This window comes from Scomber scombrus, chromosome 3, assembly GCF_963691925.1.
Source record: "Scomber scombrus chromosome 3, fScoSco1.1, whole genome shotgun sequence".
Lineage (NCBI taxonomy): Eukaryota > Metazoa > Chordata > Actinopteri > Scombriformes > Scombridae > Scomber > Scomber scombrus.
In genome coordinates, this window is record NC_084972.1 from 34,657,648 (window position 1) to 34,676,017 (window position 18,370).

Genomic DNA, 18,370 nt, shown 5'->3' on the forward strand with positions numbered 1-18,370 from the left:
CTAACAAGATTACGTGATTTATTAAACTTAATTCTTTGGGTCACGAAACGAAATGTTACGGGTTAAGAACAAGATTACGTGAATTATTAAACTAATTATTTGGGTCACGAAACGGAATGTCACGGATAAACACGCGATACCGTTAAACCTCCAGCACGTAATATCAGTCTACAGAGAGAATTAACGTCCAGGTTAAATAACAATAGTTTATGAATGGAGGGGACAAAATTAGTGTAAATAAGATGTAGTAGTATGGAAACGTCTCCTCTAAAGTTATTATCTAAAGTTTATTTATTAGTCACTCAAAAGAAAATTCATTATACAGCAATTTAAAAAAAACAAAATACCAAATATTCAAATGTTCCAGCTTCTCAAATGTGACTTTTTTTTGGTTTTATATGACTTTAATTGAACATCTGAAGCTTTTAAGATTATCAGTTAAACAAAAGCTAATTGAAAACATCACAATTGACACTGTTTTTAAACATTTATAAGACTTATTGAGGCAATAATTGGCGGATTAAAACTAATATTAAACAGTTATAGTAGTCAGTCAACAGAAAAATTGAAATATTTTTATATATTTATCATTTCAGTGATTTTTTAAAAAGAAAAATACAAAATATTCTGATGTTCCAGCTTCTCAAATGTGATGTTTTTTGGTCATATATGACTATATTGCCCTTTTCTCTTATTTTTTACACCGTTATATACAATTTAGTAAACTTATCGAGATAAATAACCTGTAGTTTTACCTTTAATTCTCTTTTTCTACTACTTTATTCCAGTTTTGTGCCTCAGATAAAAAAAGACAGAATCACAAAGAAGGAATTTCACATCCAAAAAAAATTCTCATTTAGTAAGAAAAATGTTTTGATCGGACTGTTTTAAGCTTCAGCTGAACTTTTATCGAGTATTTAAAGGAGTTAATTTTGTCCCTTTTATCACTTTTATGTAACTTGCCTTCAGGCTAAAGTCCAGGAGGAACGTAAACAAACAAAAAAACCTCTTTTAACGTACATTTGAGCCTGTTAGTGTAGTTTTACGATAAACTTAAAAACACGTTATAACGTTAATTTAAATTACGTGTTGTGTGAAAATTAAGAATAATGAAACCTCCTGCGTGTGTCGAGCTGTAGTCGCCACGTTCACCGTTAACGTTGTAGAAGAATTAACATGTTAAAAGCATTAAATGTACATTTCTTAAAAAAACAACAAAAAAACACTTTATGAAAAAAAGAAGCGAGGGTTTAAATGTAGCTGCACAAAAAAAACAAAAACAGGCAAAACGCTAAAAAAAACAAAAACCCTGCAACACTAAAATCAGAGGAGGGTTAATGTTGTTTTATATGCTTGTTTACTTTATTTGTCTTTTATGTTTGTTTGTTTTTTTTCTTTTACGAGGTTTACTACGTTGTTCTGTATTTCCAGTATAAGTTGGACTATATCGGAGGTTTTCTACGAGAAGTGATTGTACTGTAAGCTCCAGTGTGTTTCCTCTGTCGGCCATTTTTAAAACTCACAGGTTGAGGCTTTTTTTCGCGATGCCGCCGGCCGACAGACGGAGCATCCGAACCCTAAACCCCCCCCCCCCCCCCCCCCCCCCAACCCCCCTCCCCCTCTGTGACTGTATATTTTACATAGCTAGTGTTTTTATCAATTGAAACCATTCCAGTTTGTTTTCTTTCATTTTTGGAAAGGTGTGTTTGGTCTGTTGTTGCATGCATGAGTAGCGGAGAGAAAAAAAAAAGATATAAAGAAAAAAAAAGGTTAATTTCTTTTTTTGTCCGTCTGAAATTGTACGCCCCTCCCCCCCCCCCCCCTTTTATCGAGTGACTTCGAGCTATAAAAAGGTTCACGTTGGTGCAGATTTTATATATTGTAAGCTGAATTTTTTTTTTTTTGTTCAATTTGAATACATCAATCCATCCATTTATCATCCATCTCTGCTTCCTTTCTTTCTTTTCTTTTAATTCTCTTTAATTTCCTGTTAATGTGAACTTGACTTAAAGGCAGTTTTACTGTTTTTTTGAGGTGAAATCAGGCCAGAGGTTAATTTTCACTGTTGGGTAATTTGTTTTGACATTTGTTTAAAGAGGAAATGTTAAATATTTGCTTATTGCAGCTTCTTAAATGTGACGATTTCAGTGTTTTAAAAGGTTTTTGGAGTTTGGACTGACATTTAAAGATACCATCTTATACTTTAAGATCATTTCTGACATTTTATTGATAAGAATAAGGCTCCAACTAATGATTATTTCCCACTTAATCAATTTGTTATCCTTTGTGTCAGGTTTCCAGAGTCCAATGTGACGCCTGCAGATGTCAGAAACTTGATTTTTGATCACAATTTAACAATTTTCTGTCACATTTTAAACCAAATGAAAATAATAATTAGTTGTAGCCTTATTTCTGTAAATGTGAAATGTCAGAATATAGTGGAAAAACGTTGGTGGTGACGTCTTTAAACATCCAAATCTTAAAATATTCAGTTCATTCAAAAGATGTAAAAAAAGGAAAAAAGCATCAAAATCTTCCTGCAGGAGAAACTAAAAGCACAAAATGTGGTTTATTTATTTTAAAAATGACTCAAACGATTCATCAGTTAATGGATTAGTTGATTTTGACTGTTGTTTAATTCTTTCTGTCGTTTATTTAAAGGGAACATGTTAAATATTTGCTTGTTGCAGCTTCTCAAATGTGAGGATTTGGATATTTAATGTGTCTTAAATGACAGTAAACTGGATGTTTTTGGGGTTTGGACTGTTGGTAAAATAAAAAAAGACATTTAAATATATTTTATTTTGTTTTTTCCACTATTTTCTGACATTTTATTGACAAAAATATGGCTGCAACTAATACTTATTTCAATGTTTTCCACCAATTAATTGTAATTCTCTGTTAATTTAAAACAAATGAAAGTAATGATTAATTGCAGCCTTATTTATGTAATGTTAAATGTCAGAAAATAGTGAAAAATACCCGTTACAGTTTCCCAGAGTTCAAGGAGACGTCTTCAAACATTTTATTTTATCCGACCAACATCTCCAAACCTTAAAATATTCAGAGTTATATCTTTTATTTGACTTAAAAACAGAGAAAAGCACCAAATATTCTCCTGCAGGATGAAACTAGAAGCAGATAATGTGGCGTTTTTACTTTTAAAAAAAAAGACTCAAACCAATTAATCATCAATCATTAAAATAGTTGGAGATTCATTTGAGCCGTAAACACAAAGATTCAACTAATGACGTAATCTTTAGTTGCCTTAAATCATTAATATGTAAAGAGTTTAAAGTAACGATGTATTTCTGATGTCGAGAAATATACAAATGTGTTTATTTCAACTATATTTATAAAGTGAACACAAACAGTCTCGTACAGCTTCCTCCTGCAGGATCAAACACTTTACTGCAGAATCAAACACTTTACTGCAGCATCAAACACTTTACTGCAGGATCAAACGCTTTACTGCAGGATCAAACGCTTTACTGCAGCATCAAACGCTTTACTGCAGGATCAAACACTTTACTGCAGCATCAAACGCTTTACTGCAGCATCAAACGCTTTACTGCAGGATCCAACGCTTTACTGCAGGATCAAACGCTTTACTGCAGCATCAAACACTTTACTGCAGCATCAAACACTTTACTGCAGGATCAAACGCTTTACTGCAGGATCAAACGCTTTACTGCAGCATCAAACGCTTTACTGCAGGATCAAACACTTTACTGCAGCATCAAACGCTTTACTGCAGCATCAAACGCTTTACTGCAGGATCCAACACTTTACTGCAGGATCAAACGCTTTACTGCAGCATCAAACACTTTACTGCAGCATCAAACGCTTTACTGCAGGATCCAACACTTTACTGCAGGATCAACGCTTTACTGCAGCATCAAACGCTTTACTGCAGCATCAAACGCTTTACTGCAGAATCAAACACTTTACTGCAGGATCAAACACTTTACTGCAGCATCAAACACTTTACTGCAGGATCAAACACTTTACTGCAGCATCAAACGCTTTACTGCAGAATCAAACACTTTACTGCAGGATCAAACACTTTACTGCAGCATCAAACACTTTACTGCAGGATCAAACACTTTACTGCAGCATCAAACACTTTACTGCAGCTCCAAAAAATATCTTTTATAAACCAAAACTTCATGTTCAAGCAGCAGAAATCATGTTTTTTCTGCTTTTTAAACGTTTCCAACACGAGTCAAAAAAGCCCGGTAAGATTTAAATTAGATTCAGATTTAATTATTATATTTTATTTACTAAACTGGCCTTCACTCATTTATAATTAAAGAGTAAAAAAAACACAGATTTCAGCCAATCAGGTGATACTGACCATAGAGATTTCTAATTAAAAGCATGCTATAAATTCTTCAGCACACTTTTTTTCCCCGTTGTCATGGAAACGAGGAGCGGTGACATCATGTGAGAGTTTTTATCTGACATTATTACATCATTATATTAAACCTCGTCTGCATTAAAACAACTTTAATCTGATTTATAACACTTGTCAGCCACCTTTAGTCTAATATTTATTGTTTAATTAAAGCCAGAAAAAAAGGTAAATTAAGAGTTTAAAAGTCACGAGGAAAGAAAAATAATTGTTTTCATCGAGTCATTCTGGTTTCTATCTCTAAATTCAGACTCTTTAAGAAGTCTACTGGTGCTCATTTTTGGTAAATATTGCTCCCTTTTAATTTAAGTATTTAGGTTATTTTCATTTGTTTTCACTGCAGTTTTATTTCAGGACTTAATTATCTAACTTTCCAATTTAATTCAGTTCAATTCAATTTAATTTAATACCTTTTATTGCCTATTATATTCTGTTATTAATATCTGTTTTCTGCAGATTCTCCAAAATATGTAATTTACCTCAAAATACAGACACAAACAGCAGCAACATCTCCTGTAGTTGTGCTTCCACTGATGGCCTGTAGGGGCAGTGTTGCTGTTTTTAAATAAATTATAACACACAGGGCTGCAACTATTGATTATTATCTAAATTAATTCATCATTTGGTTTATAAAACATCAGAAAATGACTAAAAAAATGTATCACAGAGCACAAAAAGCTGCAAATACTCACATTTAAAAAGCTGAAAACATCAAATAGTTTAAATTTCTGCTTTAAATAATGACGAATATTAAAGTTATTGCAGATTAATGTTAGTTTATATCAACAAATTAAATTACTGTCTGCTTTCATCTTTGGGTTCCTGCAGCAGTTCATAATGTGACTGTAACTACCAGCAGTGGAAAGAACATTTATTATAGATTTTTAAATCATTTTTCTTTCTGATTCTGCTTCTTCTCGACACTTCAGATGGAAATATTTCACTTTTTATTCCACTTTAAAACAAAAATCTCCCTTTTATTATCTCATATTAGTCTGAAATTAAGCTGTAAAACTGTATTTTCTCTTATTATTAGGTGGAAAACATGAGATGCTGTGTAATATTTCAACCTGTTTTTAATGTAAATCAACTTATTTTAACTATTTTCTTTAAAAAATCAACCTTTACCTCAATATCTCAGACACAAATGCTTCTTTATAGAATTTAAACAAGCTGATTTAATAATAAAAAAATTAAAAAACAGGTTTAAATATTACTACACTGATTTTAAGACTCAAAAATAAACAAAAAATCTTTGTAAAAGTTGTTTTTTCAAGTTAAACAACCAAATTAAATCTGCATATTGAGCATTTACAAGCAGTATAAGTAACAATTTAACACTTTAATGTATTAATAAGCAGATATGAGGATTGTTTATTAATGTACAGTATTTATCAGCTGTTATAAAAGTTATATTTTATATTATTACAGCTGTGTTTTATTGATATTTACATTTACTGCCTGTTTAAACAGCAGCACAGACTTATGAAGGAGTTAAAGTTACATTAATAAACATTTATATCTGCTAACTATTACATTAAAGTGTGTTATAAGCCATTTATTATATTATACATTAATGCATCATCATCATAATAATAATCCTTTAATATATATATGAAACTATGAAAGGAGCCATTCTGCATAATGAGGATTTATGAAGTTAATTAACCTTTTTATTTAGTGTTTTTATTTTTTATATTTTCGTATCTTTTCACCTCTGATATTTACTATTGTCACATTTTTACATCAGATTTTTTGGATTTTTTTGCTTTTAAAATAAGTGTTTAATGTAGAGAAGCTGAAGCTGCAATAATAAAATAAAATATAATTAAAATAAATAAATAAAAGAGAGAAACACGAGTTCACACACACACACACACACACACACACACACACACACACACACACAGACACACACACACACACACACACACACACATCCCTGAATGTTCATCACTGCATTAATTATAATAAATTCACCAGTTTTCATGTTTATAAAATATAAATAAAGAAACGTTGTGAATATAAAGTTTAGTTTGATTAATGAAGACAATCTGTTTTTATACACAGATTCTTGTTCTGGTTGTTTTTGTGTCGACATTTAAAAATGTATTAAAAATAAGAAATGTAATAAACATTTTATGCTGTTTCTAAGACTGGATGGAGATGTGCTGTTTATATCAGACATTATGTGTTTAATATATATATGTAGTATTATATATTTACAGTATATATGTAGTATTATATATTTACAGTATATATGTAGTAATATATTCACCTGTTAAACTCGTTTAAATTACCAGATTAATGTCGTACATCACGTTTATTAGTTTCTTATAACAGGGTAAAATACAACAACACAACATTTACCTGAGAAATCATCTCGTAAAAAAATATGTCTTCAGGTTATTAATTAAAAATGTACTAAAAGTAATAATTCCTTACAGAAATTACATCAGAAAAATGCCATTTAAGCTCTTTAAGGTGTAATTGACATTTTATGCTCTTTCTAAGACTTTTATCAGACATTATGTGTATATTGTATAGAGTGTGTAGTATGTTTAATATATTATGTAGTATAATATATATATATAGTAATATATTGACCTGTTAAACTCGTGTAAATTAGCAGATTAATGTAGAAAATACAACAACAGCAACAACATTTAACTGGAAATTATCTCTTCAGGTTATTAATTAAAAATGTAATTAATTAGTAAAATGTAAATAATTCCTTACAGAAATTACATCAGAAAAATGTCATTTAAGCTCTTTGTCTGTAATTGAATCATATATAAAGGTGTTTTGTGACTGTCTAATAATAATAAAATATTATATATACATATCTATAATTATGTAGACAGTCACAGAACATGTGCAAGTATGATTATTCATTAATTTATTGACATGTGTAGATATGATTATGATTTCTATTATAATAACAATAATAATATTAATGATATTATTAATGTCCATTTACTCATGTAATTTAATTAAGTAAAATTATACTTCCACTTTATTACATTTCATAATGAAATATTGTACTTTTTACTTTACTGCATTTACATAAAACTTATTTTTCAGATCAGTAATTTTATAAATAAAACTTTATAAATCAGTATTGTTGTAGATTACACTACAATGACAGTTTAAATTGTTCAAAATTAAAATGCTTTTGACTTTTTGATGGATCAATAATAATATTCATATAATAATATAAAGTATATGATAAATAAATCTTAATCGAGACATTAAGCATAACAAGTAATCTGATCTTTGATTCTTTAACATAAAACTAAGATTATTTTTACGGTAAATAATGGTAAAAAGTAACCGTTTTTCCCCTTACATTTCAATAAATCGTCACGTCTCAAAGTCTTTTTTTTAAATAGTTGAGATAAATCCAGATTAAAAACATGTATATGTGAGAGTCAGCGTTCAATGTTTGATCTGACAGAAATGTGCTGAGTCATCATTCATAACAGTAACTTTAATACTTGTTTTCTTTAACCCTCCTGTTGTCCTCGAGTCAAGGAAGGAAGGAAGGAAGAAGGAAGGAAGGAAGGAAAGGAGGAAGGGAGGAAGAAGGGAAGGAAGGGAGGAAGAGGAGGAAGAAGGAAGGAAGGGAGGAAGGAAGGGAGGAAGAAGGAAGGAAGGAAGGAGAGGAGGAAGAAGGAAGGAAGGAAGGAAGGGAGGAAGAAGGAAAGGAAGGAGGGAAGAAGGAAGGAAGGAAGGGAGGAAGAAGGAAGGAGGAAGAAGGAAGGAAGGAAAGGAGGGAGGGGAGGAAAGGAGAAAAAGAAAGAAGGAAGGGAGGGAGGAAGGAAGGGAGGAAGGAAAGGAAGGAAGGTAGGAGGGAGGGATGAAAGAAGGGACAGAGGAAAGAAGGAAGGTAGGGGGGGAGAGAGAGAGAAAGAAAGGAAGGAAGGACAGAAGGAAGGGAGGAAAGGACGCGAGGAAAGGAAGGAGGGAAGGAGGAAGAAGGAAGAAGAAGGAAGGAAAAAGAAAGGGAGGAAGAAGGAAGGAAGGAAGGGAGGATGAAGCGAGGAAGGAAGGAGGGAAGGAGGAAGAAGGAAAGAAGAAGGAAGGAAAGAGGGAAGGAAGGAAGGAAGGAAGGAAAAGAGAGGAAGAAAGGAAGGGATGGAAGGAAGAAAGGAAGGTAAGGAGGGAGGAAGGAAGGGAGGAAGGAAGGAAGGGAGGAAGGAAAGAAGGAGGAAGGAAAGGAAAGGAAGGTAGGAGGGAGGGATGAAAGAAGAACAGTCAAAACAGACGGGGTCAATCTGACCCGGGAGGACGACAGGTTAATTGATTACTGGCTGACAGCAGTTAGTGATGATGGAGAGATATCAGGACCGAGTGATGTGCACAGCTACATCTAACGACCCCCGGAGCATCAAGTGTTAAGTACATTTTTCTGCCAGTATTTCTGTACTAATCTGTGTTATAGAGTTTGTTTAATTTCCCTTTGACATATTGCTATTTTTACCATAGACCATAGACGAGTGTGGGGAACATTTTGGGGGGTGAATGTAATGGATGCAGTTGTAAAATATAACCCTAACCCTGTGGGAACATAGAACTGAGCCCTACAGTTTCATAGTTCTGCTCTGCATTGTATAGATTTATCATGATAGTTAAGTAATAACATCTACGACAAGTTACACTTTAAAGTAAAGAGTTAAAGCAGCATAACTACAGGTTGAATGCTTCATAATGCAATCCACTACAGCAGCTGTGTAATAAAAACCCAACGACTGTCAACCAGCTGATGCATCACCTTCAGAGGATGCTCTTTGTAGTGTTGCATTGGATTGCATTATCCTGTTCACGTTATTGTGTCCACCCCCTCTGTCTGACCACAAGGGGGCAGCACAGCCAAAGAGAAGGAAACAGCGATGACTCAAACATGAGACTGCAGTTCCTTAATCTAATCTTTCCACTCTGAAGGGAGAGCGAGCCGAAGGGAAAAGACTCTTCAGGGTTTAACTGGGACTGAACTCAGACGCTGACGTCGGCTCAAACTGACAAACTGGTTTCCAATCAGCTCAAAGCTTCAGTGTACTGGAACTGACAGACGGGAGGGTTCATACTTCTTCCTCTGTGTCAATCATAGAGGAAGAAAAATAATCTGTAAATAGTTATAACCTCTTGAGTCACTTTAAAGCAAAAATGTGGTAGAAAGTCCGTCGCCACAGTTTCCTGGAAGCTTATATTTGGACTTTTTTAGTATTTATTATCAAAGCAATTAGCTGAAAACCAGTAAAATAACCAGTAAGTAACGTTAGTATGTGACACATTTCCTCGCCACCTTTGACAGACATCCGTTAGCTCTCGCTGGCTAACGGGACACATGTTGACCAGAGAAATAGCAGCTAGTAGCAGTGATAATGCTAACACAGGCTACACGAAGTTAGCTTTACAGGCTGAGATAAACTATTCAAACAGTTAAAGTTAAAAAGTTAGTTAAAAACAGAATGTTAGCATGAAAACAATAAAGTAACGTTAGCATGAAAACAATAAAGTAACGTTAGCATGAAAACAATAAAGTAACGTTAGCATAAAACAACTAAGTAATGTTAGCGAGACAACAATCAATGTTATCGTGAAAACAAATTATTTTTACGAGAATATAATATTCAAGCAATAAAGTAACGTTAGCATAAAAACAAAGTAACGTTAGCTTGAAAACAATAAAGTAATGTTAGCATGCAAACTATAGTTACGTTAGTATGAAAACAATAAAGTAGTGAATACAATTAAATAAATAATATTTAAACAAAGTAACGTTAGCATTAAAACAAAATATTGTAAGTGTGAAAACAATAAAAGTAACGTTAGCTTGATACGTTGCTGCACAGCACAGGTTCTGTTTATATTTGTAACGTTAGCTTCCTGTAAACCGTTGAACGTATCAACACAACTTATTTTCGTACTGTTGCGGTCTGAGCTATTCTACTTGCTAAATCTTTCTCTATGTGTGAGCTCAGTCCACGTGTTCGTTTTGATGAAAAAATAGGAGAAGAATATTCGGTCTCAACACGCTATTTATTTAACAGTAAATGTATAAAGCATATACAGAATTCCGGGTCAATTTACTCTCCCTGACGTCAACAGCATCTCTGTCAGCGTTCGTAAATTTCTGACTCCTATCTCTTTCCCTTGACCTTCTTAAATAGGAAAACAGAATGCAAATTGAATGTGAGTTGCGCCTTCTCCCGCTGGGCTGTAGGTCTGGCTTCATCCTTCATCTTCTGACTCCAGGATCTGTGACCTCCCTGTGAAAATCCCTTACAGGTGGTAAGGTGTGATTCCCGTGTTGACCCCTACAGAATCTCCAGAAATTCTGCGGGGGGTCTTTCAAGGGTTTGTTCCCATTGTCCAACAAAAGGTTAAAAGTTACCCATACAAACAATCCATATGTTTTCTGACCCTGTTGTTACCAGCTGATCAACAGATGGAGGCTCAGGACTATGTTAATACAGTCACCCCCTTCCAATCACACCTCCGTGTGATACTGGTTCCCATGCTTTTCATGTATTCCTATCCTTATGACACACATCATGTTTTCACTGTTATACATTGTACCACATTTAACCATTGAAACAAACAATACAGTACTAAATCACATTATCTGATATTTTTAGCATTTGACAAGTTATAGCATATATCTACAACTCCCCATTTTGGTCTCATAAAACATGAGACCACTAAACATTTCACATTTCATCCTTGAACAGGTATCACTTCTACCAGAATATTGTCCGCAGGCTGCTAAAAAGAAAAATGTGTTAATAATTCTCCATTTTGCTTCTCCTTGTGTTATCTGTGCTCAAGTCCTTCTTGGACAGTCTGTGGTTGATGGGACATTGACTCTGGGGGTTACAGCTCCAATCTGTTTTGAAAAAGAAAAGCTTAAACCAGAGCTATTAGTTGAGCATAGTATGGCTTGTCTAAGTCTGTTTCCTGATTTCTTGCTGTTTTGGTCTCTGCTAACCTTTTAATCAGGAACGCTCATACCATTCCATTTTTATTGGAATTGAATTTTTATTGTTACTTTCTCTATCATAATGCAGGGTTGCGTGGAGGGGGTCTGCGGGGGAAGCGTAGGCTTGTAGTTATCCCTCTTTGTTGGGGTATGCTTGGTTGGGAAAACCGGGTGTCTGCGTGGGCTTGTCTCCCTTGGGTTTCCCACAGCGTGCACTCCCTTTTCCAGTGCCCTGGTTGGCCGCATACGAAACAGTGTTTCTTTGCATCGTTTAACTTTTTCTTAGCGTCTTTTAATTGTAATGTCAACCGCTGTACTTGAGCTGCCAATATATTCTGCTTATCTTCATCTGTCCTGTGTCTTCCCATGTGGTGTATGTGATGTGAGTGCATTGCCCCGTGTGGAATTGGAAATCTTTCACTCATAGCACCCCTTATTTCTGTAGCATGTGGAGCAAACGCCTCTGAATCGGGTAGAGTCTTCGTCCCTGCAGTATTTTCGATCTGTTTAATTTCCCAAAAACTCAATTGTTTCCCCAATGATGCTCTCCAGTCTCCCAGTGCTAGTTTATGGCCTAATGTGTATTGACAAAACTTAGTCATCCATTTTCCCCCTCCCTCAGTGGGGGGAGGCATTTTATCCAGGATGCAATTCATATCAGTGAACTATATTAATTTCCAAATGAAAATAATCCTGCAATGTCCCCAAATAATTGTTCTTCAATGAAACATTCTTCTGTTAAAAACTAAAAAAGAATAACCGGAAACCAATAGTAAAATTAAAACTTTTCAATCAGGATTAAAGACACTATTACTAGTGATAGATTAAACCAGAAATCTTGAGAATTATTATTATTATATATATATATTTTTTTTTTTACATACAACACCTAACACTCATTTCACCCACACATATAAGGAAGGGGGGGCACAAGCACTCAGCTGGATCACACGCATGTGTGATCTGCCTTATCTTTACACACTTCCAGCAAAACAGCACACAAACTTTTTAACAATAACACAACAACAACAATCCACAAGAAACAAAAAGAGTGAGTTTTCCACTCACTAAACACTTTTTATCGGCTTTTTTACACCGAACGGACCCGGAAATAATCTTTTCTCCCTTTCTAAGCTTAGAAAAACACAAACAGACAAACAAAACTTCAACCATAAGCAGTGTGTGCCTTAAACCACACCTATGCACTTTTAAAATGTGGAAAAGTAACAAAATACAATTTCCACAGAATTTTCACATCAATTAAATCTCTATGATCCACCAAAAGTGAAATGCACGTACTGTGTCCTGTTTCAGAGGAGAGGAAAATCACAGGCATCTCTTAACATCACACCCACTAGGATGAGATAGAGGTTTCCCCAGTTACCTAATGTAGCTGCCCTGATCACAAGATGAAAATCGTTCCTTGAAACAGACAACAGATTGTGGCATTTTGGTGCAAACCTTCAAGTAATAACTTGGAAATTGTCTAAAACAGTAAACATAAAAAAAAAGAATAATACACAACACTGCTTGGTTGAAGATTAAACAAATATTGCTGTAGAACAAGGAGACAGCATACAAAAAAAAAATTCACAGTCACTCTGATCTTATCAAGCACATACTGCCCTTGAGTAACACACTTCAGCCAGGGGGTTTCAACGACACCTTCGTTCCGAGCAACACACCCCTTAGTACTTACAGTACTAGACACTGAATTTGAGTTACACCAAAACAAATGATACTATAACAAGAATGTTTTAACTTGTGTCATAAAAATCAGCTAGAGATCCCTTTATCCTCTTCGCAAATTTCACACACAAGATGTTATTAATAATATAATAATCATATAAAGAAAAAAGAATTATATAACGCGTGTGTATAGTATACTTAGTGTGCACATTTAATATATAACTGCAGCTACTCTCTAGGCCTACGTTTAAACTAGTCTGTCAATACCACACAGGAGATTACATGAGCAGGGATCCCACCAACTAAAAAAGATTTTATATTTCACTGCACAATACAAATCCTATTTCGTCAGTTTAAACACATATCACATTCATTCTCATACAACTGAAAATGATACATAGAGAGCGTCGCTTTTATGAGAAATAAATACCCAACGGACTTTAAACCCACTCTCTTTTAATTTATTGCGTGTATGTCCAGCTTTCGTCAGGATTTAACCTCACGGGTGTTCAAACCCACACGCTTTGCCAACTTTAGAATTTATGGAACTTAAAGTAAGTCCAAGGGCCTCTAACCCAACCTTAGAATTTATGGAACTTAAAGTAAGTCCAAGGGCCTCTAACCCAACCTTAGAATTTATGGAACTTAAAGTAAGTCCAAGGGCCTCTAACCCAACCTTAGAATTTATGGAACTTAAAGTAAGTCCAAGGGCCTCTAACCCAACCTTAGAATTTATGGAACTTAAAGTAAGTCCAAGGGCCTCTAACCCAACCTTAGAATTTATGGAACTTAAAGTAAGTCCAAGGGCCTCTAACCCAACCTTAGAATTTATGGAACTTAAAGTAAGTCCAAGGGCCTCTAACCCAACCTTAGAATTTATGGAACTTAAAGTAAGTCCAAGGGCCTCTAACCCAACCTTAGAATTTATGGAACTTAAAGTAAGTCCAAGGGCCTCTAACCCAACCTTAGAATTTATGGAACTTAAAGTAAGTCCAAGGGCCTCTAACCCAACCTTAGAATTTATGGAACTTAAAGTAAGTCCAAGGGCCTCTAACCCAACCTTAGAATTTATGGAACTTAAAGTAAGTCCAAGGGCCTCTAACCCAACCTTAGAATTTATGGAACTTAAAGTAAGTCCAAGGGCCTCTAACCCAACCTTAGAATTTATGGAACTTAAAGTAAGTCCAAGGGCCTCTAACCCAACCTTAGAATTTATGGAACTTAAAGTAAGTCCAAGGGCCTCTAACCCAACCTTAGAATTTATGGAACTTAAAGTAAGTCCAAGGGCCTCTAACCCAACCTTAGAATTTATGGAACTTAAAGTAAGTCCAAGGGCCTCTAACCCAACCTTAGAATTTATGGAACTTAAAGTAAGTCCAAGGGCCTCTAACCCAACCTTAGAATTTATGGAACTTAAAGTAAGTCCAAGGGCCTCTAACCCAACCTTAGAATTTATGGAACTTAAAGTAAGTCCAAGGGCCTCTAACCCAAATTTAGAATTTATGGAACTTAAGAATCCATGGGCCTCAAACCCCTTAAAAATATTTTATGCTTTATACATTTACTTTTACTAAGACACTTGCAGTATAATGACAACACTAAATTTGGTATATCCAATTGCAGAACTTCGAAAAAAACAGGCGTCTGCTTACCTTGTATTTGTGGCCACTTGTTGTCACTAAAACGTGAGTTGTCTGCTGTTTTTCCAATTCTTTTCCGTGCTCCGTCATCTCTCCCTTTTCATCACAGTCAAGGGTCACCAATTGTTGCGGTCTGAGCTATTCTACTTGCTAAATCTTTCTCTATGTGTGAGCTCAGTCCACGTGTTCGTTTTGATGAAAAAATAGGAGAAGAATATTCGGTCTCAACACGCTATTTATTTAACAGTAAATGTATAAAGCATATACAGAATTCCGGGTCAATTTACTCTCCCTGACGTCAACAGCATCTCTGTCAGCGTTCGTAAATTTCTGACTCCTATCTCTTTCCCTTGACCTTCTTAAATAGGAAAACAGAATGCAAATTGAATGTGAGTTGCGCCTTCTCCCGCTGGGCTGTAGGTCTGGCTTCATCCTTCATCTTCTGACTCCAGGATCTGTGACCTCCCTGTGAAAATCCCTTACAGGTGGTAAGGTGTGATTCCCGTGTTGACCCCTACAGAATCTCCAGAAATTCTGCGGGGGGTCTTTCAAGGGTTTGTTCCCATTGTCCAACAAAAGGTTAAAAGTTACCCATACAAACAATCCATATGTTTTCTGACCCTGTTGTTACCAGCTGATCAACAGATGGAGGCTCAGGACTATGTTAATACAGTCACCCCCTTCCAATCACACCTCCGTGTGATACTGGTTCCCATGCTTTTCATGTATTCCTATCCTTATGACACACATCATGTTTTCACTGTTATACATTGTACCACATTTAACCATTGAAACAAACAATACAGTACTAAATCACATTATCTGATATTTTTAGCATTTGACAAGTTATAGCATATATCTACAGTACGTATTATGAAGCTTGAACTGATCATTAACATATTGATCGGAGTCTGACGAACATTTTCACTCTTCGCTAAAAACACAGTAACACAGGAAGCTGTCTGACCTTTAAATTAGCATTTCCTCCTAAAGTTTCAGAGTAAAAGCTCAAAGCTAACAGCTGATTCTGAACTCTAAGCTAACAGGATATAAACATGTTTACATCCATTTCCTCCAAAATCCATCTCAGAAACTCGTCTTAAAGCATCTGAATACATATTTGTGAAATTTTGACTTGATTATTAAAACGTAATATTTTACTTTTAAAACCATCTACTGCAGAGGTGTCAAACATACGGCTCGTGGGCCACAACCAGCCCGCCAAATGGCCCAATCTGGCCCTCTGGATTAGTCTGCAAAGTATGAAAATTGCTATTTTTCTGCTGCTTCAGAGGTTTTTCAACTAGATCAGACCTAGACCCTCTTCAGATATCTCAGGCTGTTTATCTGTGTTGTAAATATTATAGATGGTTTATTACAGTAATGTCATAATATATATATAGAGAATTTATAGGTTATCATGTAATGGTTTTACTGGTCGAATTGGTCTTTATGTGGCCTTTGAACTACAATGAGTTTGACACCACTGATCTACTGCATCTATGTGGTCTGACTTCCTCTCATTTAAATTTTAATAGTCGTTTTCAAGCTGTGCAATTTCAATAAACGCTCCAGTGTGTACATCTTTTGGAGAGGTTTTCAATTTCAGATTAAAATTAAAACTATCCAACATTTAAAAAAAAAAAATCTATATTCTTTTGGTTCGAAGTGCATGCTGTGTCACTCCGCCCCAGATAAAGCCCATCATGGCCCAGCTGTGGAAAACCAGGCAACGGCACAATCAATAAACTAAATTCACTCATTAGACGCTCGACGGGCGATGCAGAGATTCCTCAGTGTGTGGCCTTTGATTATGAAAATTCTCTGCCTTGTCTTTTCCCTCATTATCTTTCTTTCTCCATCCCTCCCTTTCCTTTCCTTTCCGATATACAGCCGTAACACAACCTCAGTATCTCCATCGCACATACTCGTCTTCCCCCGGTTTGCAGTAATCCGACAGCAGCAGCAGCAGCAGCGGTGGTGGTGGAAATGGCGGGATGATGAAATATTAATGTAGAATCATGGGAGGCCTGATGAAATCCATTAGCAGGGTTAAAATCAATGGGATGAGTAAGCAAAGCCAGACTCCCCTTCCTCTAAATGTCCCTGATGAAGATAAAGATAGAAGTAAAATAGAGTATCTACAGGGGATTAGGTGGTAGAAATGTGCCTTTGTAGATTCCTTAATGAAATATCAAGGTAATGTTTGTAGTCAAGTGTGTTTTTAATAAATATTACCACTAATATTGATTTTAAATAAGTCAACAGTACATTTTATAGTGTGCTGTAATGAAATGTGTGAATTACTCCCCATGTTTTTATTCTGTGAGTCCAGTTTTGTTAAGACCAAAAGTCTTTTATAAAGTAGTCTAGAGGCCCTTCAACCTTTAGACGTTGGGGTTGCAAGATAAATGTGAGGGGTCATGGAGTGATTAAGTGGACAGGAAAAACTAAAGTAATGTGTTTTTTATGTCTTTTCTTAAAACTCCTGTTGTCTCCCCCTCAAAATGGACCTGGTTCGACCTTTTTAGCCAACTTCATTCCATCTCTTTCCACAGGTTTTACTCATATTTTTGGAAATAGAGTTAACATCTATTGTCCTCCTGGGTGAAAACTGACCCAGTAGGACAACAGGAGGGTTAAATCTGTGCTTTTTTTTCTTTCAAAATACTGGATATTTGTACTCTTAAAAACTCCTCAGGCCTCTAAAATCAATATCAAACAGTCGTCGCTTTTTAGTCCAACTGCTGAGCTTAATGCAGTACTCAAATTATGGAGGCATTGGCGGCCTAGCTCCCCTAAAAGAGACCCGAGCTCCCCCGAAAGCAACAAAATCAACATGTTCCACCTTTTCAGACACCTTCATACCATAAGTTATGCATTATAACAACTGAACTGAAGTCTGTGAATAGAAAACACTCCTATAAATGCTCTGAGTTCAAATGGTGGCTCAGGTATCTAATGCAGGGCCAGCAGTGATCAAATGCAATCTACAAGGACACACAATCAATAGAAAGAGCAGGCTATTCGAGACCTCTCTACATGTTCCTGATACAGAAGTCAATAGGCCTCTCCGCTTTCCCACATCTACATATATCGTCTTTTATACCAGCACAGCAGAAATGTACACCGGCAGACCCGACAGCAGTGGTTTCCTCTCTGCTGTCATCTTTCCCTTCATCTGTCTCTCTGGTCCTTTTTTAAATGATCTCTTCCTTCTCACCACAAACTCGTCCTGGTTTCTCTGACTGCTCGTCTTTCTTGTGTTCTTTTTCCAGTTTTTGTTGCAGCATGACGTCGATCTGATGGTCAGTGCATTCATTCAGACTGTTGGATGCAATGACATTTAGACATTCATGATCCCCAGAGGATAAATCCTACTGACTTTGGTGATCCCACTTTACTTCTAACGCCACCAACAGGTCAAACATTGCCAGTAAGCAGTGAAATATCAATCGACATATCAATGTTCTTGATGGATTGGTACAAAACTTTCTTCTGACATTCGTGGCCATTCGTGTTTCTACATTAGCAAACCAAACACTGGCTCTAAAGAGGGTCTTTCGTGAGTTTTGGGGCCACTAAAGGTTCTCCTACATGCTTGGAAGCAGAGGGTGGAATTCACTTTGCTGCAACTTGCAACCT